Below are 14,658 nucleotides of genomic sequence, written 5' to 3'. Positions count from 1 at the left end.
GGAAAATCGCAGCTTCCTGATCAAAAAACTGCAATCTCCTCAAAAAAACAACATAAAAAAAAAAAAAGAAAAAAAGAAAAAAGAAAGGAGGTACTTGTTTACCTCCTTAATACTCCTGTTTTAAGACTCACAGAAGATGAGGGCTTTTCTTTATCTCCTTCTGTAACTATCCTTTTTAGTTACATTAAAATCATCACCATGGGGAATGAGGGGGCAAGGGCTCCCACATGGTTCTGGGTCTGGTGCCTCGGCCCAAGGCACCGCAGATCCAGCAGCCTTGCGGCCCAGCAAGTTTCGCTGAAGGCTGCTGCCAGGCCACAGAGACCTTGTGAGTGGATGCTTAAATACAACTAAATTTAAGGGCACAGCAGCCCCTATAACACTCAAGAGTAACAGCAGCTGGAGGAAGGAGACAAGAAGCAAAGCAAACTTGGTACATCACCTGGGATCACGCCCTGAGCACCGTGCAGAAGCGCAGGCCCATGACAGCCGCACTGACAATGTGCCATTTAGCCTGGCCAAATCCACAGCAACCCCATGCCAGCAGCAGCTACTGAGAATCAACCCCAGCTGCTCTGAAGTTTGTGACTTCACCTCTAATGAGCCTAATTAATTTACTTTCAAGGTAGCCTGACTCCAGATTGCACTGTGCTTTCCGCAAAGCTGAGGGAGGAGACACCCACTCCCTGTGAGCCCTGCGTGGTCCTGGGGTACCCCTCCAGTTCAGGTGCTGCTTAGCACCAGTCCCTGCCAAGGGGAAACACCCATTGCCTGCTTCCGGGAGAGCCTGGGGAGAAAAGCCAAAAGGTAAAATACTGTAGAGCAAAACATGCTGACTGAAAATTGAACCAGGATTTTATTATTAAAAACAGTTCCCAGATTAAGGATTATAATTCCTAAAAGTTGGGGAGGCAAGGGGGGGTGTTAAATACCTTTTTTGACACTAAGACATCACTGCCCTCATTAAAAGGTGCTTTAATTTCATTTCCTTATTCAATCCCTCAGTCTTCTAACATAAATTTTTCTCTGCCACTGACAACTTCTGCATTATTTATACAACAGCCAAACTATAATTGGCCTCTTTCACATGGGTGAATATCAACATATGGGGGAGAAACAGGGCAAGGAGAGAATGCAGATAAGTGACAATTTCCATATTTGTAGAGAAAACAGTTGTACTCTGACAGCATGACAGGTTTTAGACATACTGTTCTGCATTTATACATAGTTTATGTCTAGCTTCTAAAGGTTCATTTAGCTAGAAAATCATCATGCTTAGCTGCTGAAAGGAGGCTGGAACAGAATGAGAAATTCTCATGACCTGTGTGAACAAGACAACCATTTTGCTGTAATATAATTTTTCAGAGCACCAGATTTTTCTTTCTAGGCTGTTCTGATTTAACTTTACTTTAGATCTAACATGAAGATACAATTTTTACTTCACATAGTACTATGAAACCAGTGGCCGATTTCCAATTTTTAGAGGCAGAAATTACATAAGCTTAAAACATACATCCTATTTTACTCCTGACATTGCCAGCTTTACTTTTAGCTTATTATAGCACATTTTATTCCTTTCTTTTTACCACAGCAATCAATTGAAACGAAAAAACCCTTGATATTTACATCCTGAAGCTTTAAAATCACAGTATAGTCCCATGTAAAGAAATGTGCTGCCATGAATTAAAGAGGGTCACATTTTACCAGGATGTTCTGCTTCACAGCTGGGACAGGATCATTTGAGAAGATTTCTATATATCAACTACACAAAGCTTTTTAAACAGATCTTGACTTACAGCTCACAAAATATGATCTCACCTCACTTACAAACTACAAACTAAAACTACAGCCTTGAATCAGATTAAGGAGGAAGGGATGGGTTGGGTATGCACAGGGACGCAAGCAAGGAAGAACCAAGCTAACCCCTAAAAGCACTGTGCCCATTCAGGTGCAAAAATTACTGCAGGTTCAGAGAGGGAAAATACACACAAGCAACACCTGAGCTGCTGCTTTTCTTCTCTCCACTGGGAGCTTTACTGACCAGACAACCAGAGGAGAGGCAATTCTCACACTTTGCCCAGTGTGCCCCCACTTGTGCAGACCTCATTGGTTCCCTGCATGCTCCAGGCAAGATCCAAAGCCTGCTGAGCCACTATCAGTCCCCATCTCAGCTTTCAAATTCCGGTTTCAGGAAACATCAGATCTCTTAACACTTGTGATTCACAGTAATATAAGGCATTTTCTCTCAGGGAAGCCCCCTTTCATCAGCACTGACTGGACAAATCTGACTTCAAACTGCCCGTAACTGCAAATAAAATACTGTCACTCCCAATACAAAGGACATTTATCTACAATTTTACTGACAAGATACCCATCTTCCTATGGAGCTGATAGTAAACTTTTCACTGCTATTAAGACTCTGAGATACAAAGTTTATTCTTAGTGCTTCTTTTGCACTGTAAGATTCTGCAGAAACACATATTGTGATTAGTTGCATTAACTTGGAACCAGAAAACTTGGGCTCAATTCCCAGCACTGCCACGGGCTCCCCATAAGGCCTTTAGACATATCACTTAGAATTCCAGTGTCCCACATCAGGTATCTATAAATTGGCTGGCAAAGTCTCATCTAGTACTCCCAGACTTCTTAGAGTCACTGGAATGGAACAGATAGCTCCAGAGAGCAGTTCATCTCACCTGCAGACAGCAGTCCATCTCACACCAAGACAGACGCCTAAGGTAGGTCAAATGAATCACCTTCTGAAGGTATTTAAACTTAAATGAGATGAATCCTATCCTTAATCCCTCTCTGCCATTGATCCCCATCTGTCATATGGGATTTGTGTTTCAACACATCAATAGGACATTACTTTGATTGGTGCCTACGTAATATAAATGACTGTCTGATGTGTACAGACTTGCACACTTCACAAAAAGCTATTCCTAAGATCTTTACCTGAAATCTTCATGTCTACATTCAAAACAGGCTATCTGAGCAGCTATGGTTTTGACTGCGCATTTGTTTTGCCCATTTATGTTATCACATATCAGAGTTGTACTAGGTGTTCTCCTGTATCAGCCTCTCATTGAGAGGGGGAGCAGAAATCTCATATAATTACATCAACCTCTGGACAGATAAATTGGCTCCTGTACTGGGGAAGCTGCTGTAGCAGAATTTTGCTAATTCCTTTATCATAGAAACTGCTTCCTGGTATGAAATAGCTAGCCTTTTAAGTATTACTGGAGCTGAAACTAGTTTATCTCCTTTACGTCAGATAAATTACCTCCTGGATGCAAAAGGCTAAATCCAGGTTCTTTGTACCATCCCACCTGTAAATTATTCAAATCCCAGTTGTGAGCATGGCATTATACATAGAATAGCTTTCTTCAGTAGCAAGTCAAATAGCTTACACCTAGTTTTCAACTGGAAGATGGCAAATCATGATTACTGGGAAACAGGACACCTTCTTCTATTTAAAACCAAAAAAATTATCATTTATGCCAGGTTGAAGGTAAAGAGGTTTTAAAGAATAACTCAGCATGGTTTCTAAATAGAGCTCCAAACTGGATGTCCAAATCCCCTAGTATGAACAGCACTTTATGACCAGCAAAATATACTAACATCTGGCAGAATATCTAACAGACAAGTGCTCACATTTGCAGGTCTGAAGTTCCCATGATTCAATTAAAATCCCTTTGAAGGAGAGGGTTGATATAGATACAACAGTGAGTTTATTGATTTCTGGGGGCCTTAAAAGATGGCACTTTTTCCAACATTTGGACTAGGTTGTTTTTTTTTTTGGCACAATAGCCTATGTCCCCAGTCAAAGATCTGGATCCTATTGTGTTAGGCACAGTACAAACACATTACAAGGCATGTCAGGCCCTGTTCTAAAGAGACTGAGCAGAGCAGAGCAAACACTGCTCCTCACAAACATGAAGCAGCTCTTGATGAAACAGCTGTCGTCGGTTACAACCCACATTTGGAATTCATGTGTTAACAGAGCACCCATACATAAAAATAACAAAGCAAAATTAGAAAAAAAGGAGAAAGAAGGAACATGGCCACCACACGGTTATGATGTTTGTTTTCGATTTTTCCCATGTGTCCAGGCAAGCAAGCAACCTACAAAAACAAAACAGGTAAACAGGTTTGAAAAAGTCTTAGCCAGCTATTTGAAGTGATGATGACAATAAATGACTTTTCATGCAGTCTTCCAACTCAACTATAAAAGTGCTTTGAAGGGAAAAAAAATAGAACTGTATTTCTGGGACATAATTCTGCTCATCTAAAAAAAAACCATGATTCACTAGAAATACATCAACAAGAATCCTGATCTATGTGAGCCAGAATTGGAAGAACATTATTAGACCAAGTCCAATGGAAAAAGCAACATGGCCTGAAAGCAGCTGTTTTGTGATAGGAAAAATTTTAGCACGTGTTCATTTCAGGCTCTCTTTCTGTGCCTTATCTAGGGAAAAACTCACATGTATCTACTACTACTAAAACTCATAGCAATTGCACATGCTGTGACTGTATCCTCATGTAGAAGGGTGCTGTCCCATATGGTGAACATGCTTATTACATGTTAGTCTTACACACTAACTTGCTGATACCAGCCAGCTAAGGTTTAGTTCTAACTCTGCCTGGCAGAGTTTGTGTAGATCATCTTCATCTCTGCAGCAACAGGGACAGAATGTTTGACCATCATGGAACAACACGGAGCCTCTCCACTCACACACCTCACTTCTAATTTACCTCCTAATCTTGCTACACATAAGGACAGAAAACTCATATAGCCAATAATAATGGGACAACAGCTTGACTTGACTAACCACAATCAACAAACTTGCTGATGGTCTTTAGGAGTGGAAAAGTTTCAGTACATTCCTCTACTCTTTTTTTTAAGTACTACACCTTAAGGTAAACACTAAGCATAGTTCTACACTATTTAGTATACAATATCTCAAACTTTGTACCTAGAATTTATTTAATACAATTACCTCGAAGACTGATTGAAGCAACTACCTGTAAGCATATTAACAGCACTACAACTAGAAGTAGGACAGGCTGAGCTAATATTTTTCACAGTTTGAGGATAAATTTTTGTATTATTTCCTCAGCATAATTCCTAAAGTATCCAGGATGATCAATACACTTATCCCAAAAGGACCCATGAAAAGGCCAATATATGGCCTACTGGAAGACAAAACCTTAAACAATTTGTTGACTATAACAATCTCAACTAGGCTCAGTATTCATTACATCTACCTGTGTTTGTCCACCCTTGAGTTCATCCTTCCAGACTTACACATTTACCTACTTGAAACGCCTAAAGCCAACACTGTAAACTATGCCAAGAGGCTGGATTTTTACCTCCCCAGAAAGATTACTTTTCTTCACCACAGAAAGAGTCATAGAACTGACTGGAAGAAGCCACAGTGACACCACAGACTAGGGAATGGCAGGTGTTGACCCCTTCCAGTAAATAATTTAGCATTGCTGTTAAATCAGTAAACGCCACTGAATTGATATGTTGTTTTAAAAGTAGCTGAAGCACACAGATATTCTAAGAGCCAAATTTCAACACAAATATCTGGAAAGGCAGGAAAAAAGTTTTGACTTTTGGGATTCATTTGAAACCTTAAGTAACAGTGCAGACAGTCCCTTCTGTGCCTGCAAAAGACTGGTTCATCACCTTTAATGGACATTTAGCTGGTTTTTGCTTTAGAATCTAACTGACAGTACATGAATAAACAGTGTTGAATTCAAAAATCTGAGCTCTAGCTGTTTGATATAAAGATAAAATATTCATTATTATTATTATTCCAAAATGCTTATTTCTATAGCAAGTTTTATGCCTTGCCCACCTATAACACAACTTCCATCAGTATTTATAAAGAATAATTGATTTTGAGTAAACAGATCACAATTATAAGCCAGTGTATGATTTATAAAGCAAATATTTGCATATCAAATATTAAAGTAAGCCCAAGTTATTATTAAAAACAGACATACATTTTGAAAATGACAAATGCAAGAAAAAACTATAGCACGTGACTTCAGGTGGTTTTTGTCCCACATGATTTTTACTTTGATTTCTCATTATCAGCATTTTCTCAGTAAGCTAAAAAAAAAAAAAACATAAATACACATTAATAAAAACCCCACACAGATCAATCCTCTTATGCAAGATTTACATAAATAAAGCAAATATACAAGATAAGAGCAGCAAAGGCCTTACACAGCTATAGCACATCATGAAGTAAGCGACCTCTGTCAAGGTCACATGGATATTGCTGGGTGTTTCTCTGCTCTAACTAGCAGCTGAGCAAGCTAACAAAGCATGAAGTAGGAAAGTCAAAGATGATGAGCAAGTGCAAGGTAACTGCTTGTTATTAGCATATGAAAAAAAAAAAGAAATCAAAAACCTCCAAAAGAAAGGCACACACTGTCAGGCTTTTCATAAGGAAGTATTAGTATGTCCCAGATACAGTTATCAAACGCAAGAGTGTAACAGACAGATCTTTAATTAAATATTTGGGCTGTTAGAAAACACAAACTTTAATTTCAGAATCTAAAAATCCTGCAGTTCAACCAATATTCCACTTGCAGTCAAAAAACGTACTTGTCTTCCACCCTCAGCTGGACTACTTGAGGACATCTTTGGCAGTTCAGTGGGAGCACACGCTCAAAGGTAGCCCTCTCATCAGAGACACCTGTTTTCTTACCAATGCCACCAATTAACTATCCAAATCCTGGCACACACAGAGAACATGGAAGATGCTAATCAAGACAAGTTTGTCCTGGTTCAAAGCAGAATCATGACAGGATTCCCTGGTTCAGATGCCAGCCACAAGATTTGTCACTTGCATAGACAGTTCCAAACCCAGAATGGGTTTGACAGAAGACCATCCTTCTGGTATCATCTCACTGATGGGCATCTGGAAACTAACGCCTATTTACACAAATCCTGGCCATAACAATGAAACACAGGGCACTGGCACTCCCAAATCTCAGAGAGTAACAGGAATTCTCTTTTTAGGTGAAGTACCTACTAATAAACACAGTTTATAGTTTTAGGACACATCAGAGGAACAAAATAAATGGAAAGAAGAGTTAGCACTAGTTAGATAAATAAACAAAAATGTCTCATCAGTTACAATGGATGAAATAGGATTATAACACACAAGGGCAGCTTAAGGGAAGTTCAGACAGAACCTCTTCACACTATGCTACGTGTCACATCTTTTACAGCAAATGCTATTTAATCCAAGAGACAATAGGAGTTAATAGCAGCAAGTTCAACGGCTTGGTGATTTTTAGGTCAAAAGGACATTCTCCATTCTCAAGGATTAACACAAATGCAGCAATTTCAACATCAAATCTAGAACTTGTACCTGGTCCAGTTAAAAGAAAAGAAAATACTAATCTACAGACTTCAAGTAGAAAGGTGTCATCTGCTCATACACTTGCTACCCTGATGGACCAAACACTGATACCTCATTTCTGGTCTGGGCTCTAGTACCCTGTGTGCCCAGCCAGGTTGCTGCGTGAACTTCTGCGCATCAGGGCACAACTTAACACTGGTATTTTCACTGTGTGGGGATCAAGAAGCCTTTCAGCATATCCAGCATTGCAAAGGGAAAAGTAAGCTTTTAGAAGTCCCATTAGGAAACAGACTAGACACATCCCAATTGAGACAACTCAAGTCCCTCCTCTAAACTAATTCTAGTCCAGCATCCTTTCTGAGTTAGGCACCTCTCCTACTCTCAACACTCCAGTCAGTGTTTACACCTGCAAACAATTTATTTTCTCTTTGAAATAAGAGCAGATCACATTACCTGGCTGTCATGCCTAATCCTTCTCAGAACCAGTATTTGGGGGGGGGGGGGGGGAATCACTTTTTTTTTTTACTGGAAGTATCCAAAAGTATTACAGTGCACTTTGTTCAAACACATTCAGATGTAGAATGAGAAAGCAAATGAAATCAGTCTATAATAGCACTTTTTCCAACTTTATTAAAATTGGCACAAAAAACCCAGAAGTACTCTCATGAATATGGATTTTGTATTTTATTCCAGATCATTGTCAAAGGTAATGAAAAGAATTGGAATAATGGAGATGGCAATTCCCCATACACTATCTGTTCTGCAATTTATTACATGAAAAAAAAAAAAATCTGTTCACCTGGACAATAGTGCTATTCTACAGTATTATTTTTACAACTAGAACACCCTGAACTAAATAAAATGCCTTACTGAATTCAAAACCCAAAACTTACATTATCAACAAGAAACACAAAGAGCCATTTTAAACTCAAAAATAAAGTTTCAAAACTCTTTTGATTGGGACGTATTACACTATCATTCTTTAACCCTCAAATATTTGGCAGCAGATTCTGTCTTCTATCAAAACATCATACCACTAAGTTTTCCTTATCACTTTATCCTGTAAAAAATTTAAAAATACAACCCTTCCCATCTCTATTTGTATCATCACATACTTTATGAATTCCTCCAGACTCTAATACTTTATCCTAGAAATAAATGCTTGTAAAGTAATGCTGTCCATAGCTTTGGAAAGTACAAACAAAAAGAAAAAAAAACAAAAAAACAAAAAAAAAACAAAAAAAAAACAAAAAAAAAGCCGAACCACAAATAATCCAAACCAAGGAAATCAAACAAAAAACAACACCAAAATAAAACAAACAAAAATCCAAACAAACAAAAATAAAAACCCTGACATGCTAATAGTGGTCATTAAGTTTTCCACATAGGAGTTGGATCAAGTGTTCATCTGTACACAGACGTATTTTCTAGCAAAAGCACAACTGTTACCCTGAACCAGATAAGCTATTTGTCAAAGAAACTTTATTTCCACAGTGGTTTGCACAAAAGTACTCCAATTATTTTTAACTGCACTATCTACATAGTTATTTAAACACATGGACATGAGAGTGCATGAGCAGACTCATGTCTCTGAGCCAAGCTGAGGAATGGTTACCAGCCTTCCCATTTGCAACTGCTACACTGATTTTTCAACCACACGATTGCAGTAAAACAACACCCTTAAGATAAAGGAACAAAACAGAACTTGTAACTGTATTTTTAATCACTTAAATCAATTCCTTAAAACATCACTGAGCAGCTTTGAGGCACTGTACTACCTAGTCATTATAGCTATGGCTACATTATTAAAGCTACCACAATACATTTGCCCATAAATCCTGAATAGTGTCCAGGAAACTTACAGACAACATCCTTAAAAGAACAAAATTAGGTTTAGCCACTCCTCAGTAAAATTTTATTTTCCTGAAATTTTTATATAACTATAATAATTCAGAGATGATTAATTATTTGGATAATTTCCCACAACTGTTTTAAAATTTGTTAAATCTTCCCAATTTAAAAAGATATTATGACTATTAGAAGCTTATCAGATAACTACACTGCACAGGAAATGTTCCAGATCTATTTCATGCTCTGATAGATTTCTCTGAGCCTATTTAGGGACATCTAGAAAACAGAAGTGGCATCCCGAGTTTGCAATTCTCTGAGAATTTAGAAGATGGCAACACCACTCCCTCTAGTATGGAGAGGGAGAAGTGTTCAGTGCCTTGTGTTTCAGGGAAATACCTCCAGACTGGCAGTGATAAGAAAACAGGTTAAGAAAAATGGTGAGCTCTCTCATAAGCCATTGATGTGCTCCTCCTTTAGCTACTTGGGGAAAACAACAGAAGAGAAAAGCCAACCTCTAAAACATACTGATTAGACATTTGTCAAAAGTAGTACATAAGGAGACGTTCTTAGTACAGTTCCCATCCAGCTTTCAGTCATTACAGGACTCAAAGAAAAAATTGGTATTAGTAAATATTTTTACTTTTTTTTTTAATTTAGACAAGAAAAAAATTTTCCACACGCTGCTGCACAAATCACTCAGCTAATCCTGAAAGAGATTGCCTGTAGCCTGCTCTTAGCCTACCACCAGAAGAAATCATGAAAAACCCTTGTCAGTTGTCCTCCTCCTAAAGCATTCTGCTTTGGCGTCTGGTATTTTTGTAAAAGAAGTAACAGTAAAACCACCCCCACTTTTATTGGGGTGTATGAGAGAGGAGAAGAGCCCACTCTAGCAAAGATGACATTTGTACGTAAAGATCCTGAAAATATTTGTTAAACTAATGCTTTGTTTACTTAGTCTGGCAAATGCTTTTACTTTAACCTCGAGTATCTTTAGGAAATGTCAGCAGTAAACACAAATTAATAGTTTGCTCCCTTATCTGTATTTCTAATTAGGTTTTTTTCCTAGACACAGAGTTATGTCTAAAACAAACATTCTATGGAAAATCAAAGTAAAATCAAACGACGAAGTATTTATCTTTGTGAAACTGCGTATTTATATAGGCATCACCAGCAGAGGGAAGGAGATCATGCTATCCATGCACAATAATTCCTCCATGCTTTTCTTCCAGATATGCAGAAATATTTTTTGTCCTTCTCATTTGTATCACAAACTTTAATGTCTCTCCCACAGCACGTAATACGAGGCTGCGTTCACCCTTTACTCAGAAAGCAGTTCCCAGTGAAGAGTTTATCTGTGTGCTTAAACATGCATGCAAATAAAAAATTACTTAAAAATATTTTTTAAATTGTAATCAGACTGCTGAATGGACAGGAAAAGACAACAATATGCTAATAAGAGCTTCATTTTCATGTGAGGAAACATCAATTAACTGAGTTCTGTACAGCTGAGTGGCTTAAAAACTTCTGCCAAGACACTAAGCTGCTCCTTCTTTTTACTTATTACAGCCAACCCTGCCAAAAGACCATAAAAATTGATTTTATGTTTCCGGTGTCTCTATGCTAGCTGGAAGAATATAGATTTTTTTTCCCCCCTACGTTTCTGACAAACAGAACCTTACCTTATCTCACACCTTCACTACACTAACCAACACTGAGCATGTTCTTGGTCATCTCCTACATCTGATTTAAGTTATGATTGAGGTAGGAAAACATTTCAGATTGTTAAATCAAACACTGTTCTGTATGGTTCTTAGGGTTTCTGGCCCATCAGCGTTACACAGGAGGCTATATCCCACTTGTGCTCCTATGGCATATGTGGCAACTGATTGTTTATCCCATTTGTTTTGAGGAAGTATTAGAACTGCTGTTAGTCTGTGAGCTACCCCTTTAAATTCCAGTATCAACCCCTAAAATAGATTTAGCATCTTTCACATCAAACATTAATAAGGCTCACTTAGATGCTCTTAATGTGAAGGAAAATTTGGCTTGTATGAAATGGCTACACTGGAACATTTCATGCTTTTGCAAGTGCAGGAGTATGATTATTTCCTACAGTATGTCATTATCTTATGCCCTGTGGTTCTTTTTGAAATTATCTCTTCTCACTCAAGCTGCCTACACTATGTTTTTAAGCTATATAGTTTCAATTTATGAATTGTATGCATGCAAATTTTGAGCAACTATACCACAAGCCAAGTAATACACCACATTATATTTCCCTCAGAAACTACTAATACAACTAAAAAACCCAAAAAGCTTGGAACAAAAACAGATATATATTTGACTCAAGACATAAAATCAGGTCATTTGTTTGCAAGACAGACAAGAAAATACTATTCTAGACACATGTGCAATCTCCTTACGCTTTTCCTGAGCAGGTTTTTTTAAGCATGGCAGGAGATGTCATTTCACATCCTCACAAAGCAAATTAGTTCACTGGCGACTTGTCCTTGTACCCAAAAGCTTCCCCCTCCCTTTTTCAGGGACACTCCTAAACAACTGCCCATCTATAACTCTAGATGTCAACTCACCAGGGAAGGAAATTTCCCTCGGGTCTGCAAGTACCATCTTCCCTTTCTCAGGATGGAGTAACTCTCTCGGACAATAAAGCAATTTAAACAGCGCGTAATAGATTAACATGCAACATGGATGGCACACTGCGCGGCAGCTCTGAGATCAATATCAGCGCTGCAGATTAGGAGTCGACTTGTCATCTACAACATGTATGCGTATCTAAAACTACTCTGCTGACCTTTGTACAGAAAATATTGTTGCAGAGACAGTGAAATATTATTGCACTACAACATTTTGCATTGAGTTTACAAGGTAATAAAGACAGAGCTACTTCTTCACACGCAAATGGCTATTAAATAAGGAAAATAAAACTTGACATCCCCCAGACAATCAAAAGAAATTATTTATTTGGATGCCAACATCTGTCTTGAGATTGTGGCCAAGTGCTTTTCTGTGCTCATTTAGGACTCTACTTGGAAAGCTTTTCAGTTACATCTACCTAGAGATTTCTCTCTACTGCTTCCCATCTGACAGAAATCACTCAGCTGGGTCTGATGAATAATAGCAAAAGGCAGCTTGTATCAGAGATGACTGAATTACAGATTGTTGAAAGTGCCATAAAGGCTCATTCCAATGACTACATTTAATTTATTTACTATACTGACTACCAGAAGCTAGCAGTCATTTGATATCTTTATTTCAGGAGGCGAGAAACAAAAGAAATCTTAATATTCTTTGTCACTTTCTTACTACTGTACCTAGTAGAGTTTGATAGGCAAAATTAACTTTTTAAAAGAGCGCTGATCCCCTACCCATACCGTGTACACCTAGGAACCAGAACAGAACGTCCCCAAGCCAAAGCAGGGCAAGCGGTACTCGGTATGAAGGCAACAATGTCAGAGAAGATGAAATTGCATGGAAAGAAAACACATTAGCCTGACAGCCTAAGTAAAGAGGGAAAGGCTTTTGTGAATTGATATATAAACGATAAGCTGTTGTCCCGCGGTCCGGAGGGGAGAGCAGCGCCGGGGCGGGGCGCACCGCCGCGCCCCACCGCCCTCCGCCGGGGCGGCCGTCGGGACAGACCACCCAGCCCGGGGCGGGGGCACGGCGGCGGCAGCGCCAGGTGACACCCGGAGAAACAAGTTGGCCCGGCGGCCGCCTGGGCGCGGGCTCCGGGCAGCGGCGGGGAGGGATGGAGGGATGCGGAGCGGACGGCTCCCCTCTCCGGCAGCCGGGGCGGGGGGCGACGGCGGAGCTCCGCGGGGGCGGGGAGCGAGGAGGGCGGCGGGGGGGGGGGCGCGGGCGTCCCCTTTGTCTGTGTCGCCCCTCCCGTAAACGCCCCCACCCCCGCCGGGAGCGCCCCGGGGGCGGGCCCCCGCCCCCCGGCAGTGCGGGCAGAGCCGGCGGGCAGGCGGGCGGCGTTGCAGCCGCCCCCGGAGCGCGTGCGCTCCCCCCGCCCGCGCAGCGGGCAGCCCCCCCCGCCCGAGGCGACGCCGCCCGGGCGCGGCTGCGGACGGCCCCGGAGCGCTGCCTTACCTGGCAACCGGGGCGGGCGCAGCCGGCTCCGTCCTTCAGCCTCTCCCCACGGCGGCAGCTCCCGGGGCGAGGCTGCGGTGCGCGGCGGGGCGCGGGCGGACCGCCCCCGGCAGGGCAGGCAGGCTGCCCCAGCCCCCGGCGCTCGGCGGGCTGGCGGCGCGCCGGGCGTTAAGTTTCGGCGGCGGTGGCGGCCGCCGGCGGGCAGGGCAAGGCGAGGCAGGCGGGGCGGCGGAGGCGGCACGGGGGCTGCGCGGCGCCGGGAGCGCCGCCACACTGCAGCGTCTCCAGGATTCCCTCCCGCGAGAGGCAGCCCATCACCCCCGGCCCGCCGCCCTCATTGGCTGCGGGGCGGGGAGACGCGCTCCCGCCGCCAATCGCCCGGCGCCCAGCGAGGGTGGAGCCGCCGCGCCGGCCGCGCCCATCCCGCGGCCGCGGGTCCCTGTCCGCCCCGTCGGGCGGGGCCGGGCGGCGGCGGGCGGGGGCAAGGATGGGGATGGGGATGGGGATGGGGATGGGGATGGGGAGGATGAGGAGGGTATCCCCGCGCGGTGCGCAAGGCTGGCATCCCGGCGCTGCCGCCGCGCGGCACGAAGCGCTGTGCCGCAAGCCCAGCCGCCGTCGGGCGAGCGGGTGCCCCGGGCGAGGAGCGGCGGCGGCTCCCGCCCGTAGGTGGCGGGGCGGCGGCGACCCCCGGCAGGCGTAGGTGGCACTGTTAGCGAGCCTGGGTGCGCAGCCCCCCTGTGCCGCCGCCCCGGGCAGTCGCGACCCAGCGGTGAGTCGTAATTGGCTTCTGTGGCTTAGGCGAGAGCAGACTGTATCGCGTGTTCAGGTAAGGACGTGCAAGGGTTAACCTAATTCCCTTGATCCATCCACTCTGAACTGGAGCTTTGATTAACATTGGTCTGCAAAATGTAACTGTAACAAATTCAATTAAGGGAAGCACATTTCTTCAACTTTTAATTAGATCTACCCTATTTGTCTCATGTTTAATATAACATAAAAAGTTGCTCAGGTTCCAGAGGGAAATGGAAATAGATTTAGATGTAAGCTCAGCTTTTAAAAACACAACAGACTAAAGTTCTTTGTTCCTCAGCATATATTACTGCTACATTTATACCCTCAAAGAGGATAACGAGCAAAATCCTCAAAGAGGAGGAAAACAATTTTACCTGCACAATTGTAAACATAACAGGGTGGTATTTCTGTGTTTCCCATAACCTTTAATTGGTTACACGGTACTGAACATACAGGTTGTAGCCCAGGTTTGATGCACTACTGTGCATGGTCCTGCTGGATTACAGTT

General features: G+C 42.2%; 1 protein-coding gene across 5 annotated transcripts in view; it reads right to left on the bottom strand.

Annotated features, from left to right (window-relative positions):
* Positions 1 to 13,594, bottom strand: part of SYT1 (synaptotagmin 1) — a 345,898-nt gene extending 332,304 nt beyond the window's left edge. For 3 of the 5 annotated variants that reach the window (XM_059471853.1, XM_059471851.1, XM_059471855.1), the window contains exon 1: positions 13,356 to 13,594. The gene's annotated coding sequence lies outside the window, so the exon portion shown is untranslated. Of the gene's footprint in view, positions 1 to 11,833; positions 11,876 to 13,355 lie in introns of those variants that run through there. The other 2 variants (XM_059471854.1, XM_059471852.1) reach the window with 2 other exon arrangements.
* Between the last annotated feature and the right edge of the window lie 1,064 nt (positions 13,595 to 14,658).

This window comes from Ammospiza nelsoni, chromosome 5 (genome assembly GCF_027579445.1).
Source record: "Ammospiza nelsoni isolate bAmmNel1 chromosome 5, bAmmNel1.pri, whole genome shotgun sequence".
NCBI classification, from domain to species: domain Eukaryota; kingdom Metazoa; phylum Chordata; class Aves; order Passeriformes; family Passerellidae; genus Ammospiza; species Ammospiza nelsoni.
The sequence above is the reverse complement of the archived record's forward strand: the minus strand, read 5'-3'. Positions and strand labels throughout refer to the sequence as shown.